Here is a 6,000-nt window from a genome sequence, read left to right on the forward strand (position 1 = left end):
GTCCGTTGACTTTCGAGCCATATCCAGTTTGTGAATCATGCCTTCAAAGCAAAATGACCAAGCTTCCTTTTGTGGGACATGGGGAAAGGGCCACAGACCTACTTGCCCTAGTACATACGGATGTGTGCGGCCTATTTGATGTACCGGTTAGAGGCAACTATATCTACTTCATTACCTTTATCGATGATATATCTAGGTACGGGTATATGTTTCAAATGAAACACAAGTCTGAAGCTTTTGAAAGGTTCAAAGAATTCAGACATGAGATAGAAAAACAAATAGGAAAGCCCATTAAGGTTCTTCGATCAGATCGAGGAGGTGAATACCTTAGTCAAGAGTTCCTAGACTATCTTAAGGACAATGGCATAGTCTCTCAATGGACTCCATCTGAAATGCCTCAACTCAATGAGGTTTCAGAATGGAGAAATCAGATCCTATTAGATATGGTCTGTTCCATGATGAGCTTCACAGACCTCCCTGAGTTTCTTTGGGGACATTGTCTCATGACAGCAATTTATGAATTGAATAGGATTTCCTCTAAAATCATTCCTACCACACCGTATGAGATATGACATGGTAAGAAGCCAAGTCTGAATCATCTCAGAATTTGGGGTTGTCCGCCTCATGTCAAGAGATAGCAGACGGACAAGTTAGAGTTTAGGTCTTTTAGAGCTCGATTCATAGGATATCCTAAAGAGTCATTAGGATACTATTTCTATATTCTGGAAGACCACAATGTGATTGTGAGTCGAAATACTATTTTTCTTGAAAAATAGTTTATTCAAGATGGTGGCATCGAAAGAATAGTTAAGCTCAAGGAGAATGTCTCCCAAGACCAATGAGCTTAAGAACCTGAGGAACCTAATCAATCAGAACCAATCTCAATACAACCTCTTCCACCTCGTAGATCGACTAGGATTTTTTGTCCTCCTGAAAGGTACTTAGGTACCATACAAAAGGAAGTAGAGAAAATATTCCTCATAGGAAATGGGGCTCATGGTGATGACCCCAAGACCTATGACGAGGCGATATCAGATATCGACTCTGAGAAATGGTTAGAGGCAATGAGATCAGAAATTGACTCGATGCACTCAAACCAAGTCTGGACCTTGGTAGATCCACCTGAAGGTATTGTACCTATTGGATGTAAATGGATCTTCAAGAGAAAGATAGGTACAAATGGGAATGTGAAGACATTCAAGGCTAGGCTCGTAGCAAAAAGTTATAGTTAGCGCGAAGGCATTGACTATCAGGATACCTTTTCGCCCGTAGCCATGCTAAAATCCATCCGCACATTGCTTGCTGTTGCAGCCTATTTCGATTATGAAATATGGCAGATGGACGTGAAAATGATATTCTTAAATGGACATCTTGAGAAAGATATCTATATGGAATAGCTGCTTGGTTTCACATCCAGTGATGATGATCATAAGATCTGCAAGCTGCAAAGGTCTATTTATGGACTTAAGCAAGCATCTCGGAGTTGGAATACTCGTTTCAATGATGTCATCAAAATATTTAGTTTCATCAAGAATGAGAAGGAACCATGTGTGTTCAAAAAGGTCAGTGGGAGCACAGTTGTCTTCCTCATATTGTACATAGATGACATCCTCCTAATTAGGAATGACATTCCCATGTTGACCTCAGTCAAAGTATGGTTGTCTAAAGAGTTCTCTATGAAAGATCTAGGAGAGGCATCCTTTATACTGGGTATTAAGGTCTATAGAGATAGACCAAATAGGATGCTCGGACTTTCACAGAAGATGTACATAGAGGAGGTTCTAAAAAGATTTAGCATGAAAAATTCCAAAAGAGGTTTATTACTTTTTAAACATGACATTCATCTCTCCAAGAAGATGTGCCCTAGCACACCTGAGGAGATTGAACGTATGAGCAAGATCCCTTATGCTTCAGTAATAGGGAACCTTATGTATGCCATGCTATGTACACGACCTGATATAGCCCATACTGTGAGTGTCACAAGCAGATATCAGTCAAATCCAGATGAAGAGCACTGGACTTCTGTGAAATATATCCTTAAGTACTTGAGAAGAACTAAGGATATGTTTCTAGTCTTTGGGAATGGAGAACTCCAGATTCAGGGATATACAGACTCAGACTTTAGTCTGATATAGATGATTGAAAGTCGACATCTGGGAGTCTATTCATTTGCAATGGTGGTGCAGTTAGCTGGAAGAGTTCCAAGCAGATGGTGATTGCTGATTCCACCATGGAGGCAGAGTATATTGCTGCATCGGAAGCTACGAAAGAGGCATTCTGTTACAAGAAGTTTGCCACAGAGCTTGGAGTGATGTCATCAGATGCCATACCTTTTTACTGCGATAATAATGACACCATAACCCTAGCTAAGGAGCCAAGGTCTCACCAGAAGTCCAAGCACATCGAGCGGCGATTCCATTTGATCCATGATTACCTCGAAAAGGGTTATGTCGAGGTCAAGAGAGTCAACTCCACAGATAATGTGGCAGACCCGCTGACTAAGCCATTGGGCCAGCAAAAGATCGAAGCCCACCTTGAGAAGATGGGACTTAGATATGTAGCCAATTGGCATTTGGTCAAGTGGGAGTTTGTTAGATGTGTGCCCTAGATGCCAGATCGGCTGACACATTCCTGTACAGATCTAAAGGCAAATTTGTAATTTTGACTATAAATGAATAAAAGGATTATTCTTCTATCACATTGTGTACATTGTGTCTGTGATACATCCTTTGAGTTAGTGGAAATGTAAATTCATATTTTCAAGAGTTGAAAATTTAAGGCATGAATTTACATAACTAACTCATAAACAGCTCCTGACCATAGGATCATTACAAGGATGGTGATCAATCCAGAAGGTTGGTGTACGATCACTTTCTTAGGGTAGATGTGTCTTGAGTCTACAGTGTGGAGACACCAGAGTGAGAGTATAGGTATTCATTGAGAATGAGAGTACTGAGCGTGACCATATCGAGCAGTCATAAGGAAGTCTACCTTCTCATCGATGACTAGCTCGATGCTGCAGTTGTGTGTCTAGTTCTTTGACCTGTGGTGCATCGACAGTTCACCTTGAGTGTGTTATAGTTTGACTACACCATAACTCGATCTCTTAGCCATTCGAAATCTTGAGGTGTATGTTGGCTGTAGCATATTCATTGTAGGAACTAGGTCACACCAAGATGGGTTCTATCAACCTCAGTAGATGAGAGGAGTAGTCCTATGATAATTGAAAGATCGAGTCCTTAAGCCCATGGCCATGGCAAAGTGAAATAATAGAAAAAAAAATTTTATTAAGGTTTCACATCAGACTCAGATCGATCGATTAACTCATATGATTGATGTAGGGTTTGACGAGTTCACCTTAACCCTAATTCAATCGGGACTCATGATAGAGGAACTCAATCACACAGGTAACTGCACCGAGAGGTTCATCTTCAGTTCTGATGGGTTGCCATCATATACTGCTAGGTGTCACTGGTGGATTTTGGGAGCAATTAGAATGATATTGATGATCGATCATTCTAATTATCTGAATCAGAAGAGTTCTGATCCATCGAAAGGAGTTTCGATGATGTCGATGATGAGATCACGACATGTCTCATTACCATACAAATTGAATCTAACTGGATCACACAAATAAGGGTTAGAGTTTGGATGTCATCAATTGGGCTAACCCAATTGATTTGGATTAGATCCAATTAGGTTCAAGGAAATCGTGCTAGCACACGATTGAGCATAACTTTCTCCTCGTGTAATCTTTTCTGTCTCTACTAAGCCAAATATGATTTGACTCATCCAGATAATCTTTGAAAGATTTTTTTAAATCTAAATAAAGCTTGTCCAGCTTAGAAAAGGCTTATCTTAATTCATGAGATGAATTTAAAATAACACCTGCTAATTCCTAGTACCTACCAATTTTATTTTAGGACATCTGTCAAAATTTAACATATGGGTCTTAAACTGAAAGGACTCATTGGAGGATTTTTGTGGAGTGTCCACATGCCAAAATCTAATTGAATTGGATGCCATAATCAGATTATGGCATGAGCCCAATTGGATTAAAGTGGGCACCCCAAATGGATAAGAACCAAAGAGTCCTGATAAATATGGACTCTTTGGCGCCACCTTGATTGAGCTTATCCAATGTTGGTGCCAACTTAGGAGAGAGGGTGGGGTTCTTATCTGATGTGATCAGATGATATCACTCCACCAATCAAAATTTTTCCAAAATTTATTAGAATTTTTTGATTGGTTGAATTATGTGGCACTGTGCAGCATACAGGGTCTATATAAACCCTGCTGTGCCTAGGGTTTCATGAAAGAAATTATTTTATACACAAAACCCAATAGCTGCCACCCCCTCCCCTCTTCTCTACATCCTCCCTGCTCTCCTTCCTCCCCTCTTCACGTCCAAAGAGTTGGACGTCCATCTGGCAAAGATCCAAGGCGTGGTGATGCCGGAACAGAAGGCTGCAGGATATCTTCGATAGGCTGCTGCTCCAGCTTCAAAAGGAGTTCTGAAGTACTTTCAAATCAGATAAAGATCTAATTTTTGAAGTATAGATTCATGAGGAGAAGAAGTTCTAGATCCTACCTGAGTGGATACCAGTAGAGGCCAGGCGCTTGCATGGCTACATCAGAACCTCAGACTGTGCAGAGATCATCTATAGGATAATCAGATTACCCTAGAGGTACTTCTTCTTTCATCATAGATTTAGATTTAATTTTAGATTTTAAATATCAGATAATAAAATTAGATCTACAGAATTAGATCTAAAATATGGAGGATAAATTTTTTAAAAAAATTATTCACCCCAGATTTGATAAAATCTGGAAGATCCTATGAGGAAAAGTAGTTTTCGTTCCTTCAATACATCCATTTTTTGCTCTGATACATCTATCTTTACTTCTATTTTGATATTTTTGCAAAATACTATGATATATCTATTTTTTGTTCTTACTCTGATACTTTCATCTTTGCCTTGATATCAAAATGCTTTGATACATCTATTTTTGATTTGCAAAATACTCTAATACATCTATTTTTTATTCTTTGCTTTGATACCAAAATAAAGAAGAGAGAAAGAAAGATTCTTTTTATATACATATTGCTCTGATGCTAAAAATAAGGAAGAGAAAAAAATTTTTTTGAACTATTTTTGCTCTGATAACAAATATAAGAAAAGTTTTTATAGTTTGACCACTTTTTATATAAGAAAGGGAGAGAATTTTTTCAAAATAGTCAAAATGGTTACTTTCATTTTTTTCATATAAGAAAGAAAAGAATTTTGCTGATTAGAAATAAATTTTGAAAAATCTTAATACCTTCACAAATAATTTTTAGTAAAATGAGAATGTATGATTTAAAACATCATAACTTGCTGATAATATGTATCTCATGATATTCTATGCTTAATCTTTGACATGTTCTTGCAAGTGCTTTACAAACTCAATCCCTTGAGCTTTATGGATCTCTTTCTTTATAAACACTCAAATATTTTATCATCATCAAAAAGGAAAAGATTGTTGCTTCAAAATTTGATTTTGATGATCACAAACCATTTGAAGGGACTACTAATGAGTTTCTTATCTTTGGAGAATATTTTAGTGATGTTTTAGGTAATCTAAATTATTGAGTTTGAAAAACTCCATCAAGTGATGCTACTGCAAGTTAGAGAAGTTTTTGAAGTCTTTTTAAAGTGTCAAACACATTTAAATTTATTTTAGAGCATATGATAGTATTTTGGTAAGTTTCAAACTTTAAATATATGAAAAATCGGATTGGAACAAAATGGAGCGACCCAACTGGGTCATCCCCTTTCATTGGGTAGCTGGCATGCTCTATTTTTGGCTTGTGGCATATAGTGGGACGACCCTGAGACCCTGAGATCAAAACAGAGAGTCTATTTTTCAGACTATTCAAATGAGGCGACCCATGGGACTTTCCAATCGCAATGGGACGACCCATGGGACGTCCCATTCTGGACGAACCTCGTAACGGTT

Source organism: Elaeis guineensis, chromosome 2 (genome assembly GCF_000442705.2).
Source record: "Elaeis guineensis isolate ETL-2024a chromosome 2, EG11, whole genome shotgun sequence".
Lineage (NCBI taxonomy): Eukaryota > Viridiplantae > Streptophyta > Magnoliopsida > Arecales > Arecaceae > Elaeis > Elaeis guineensis.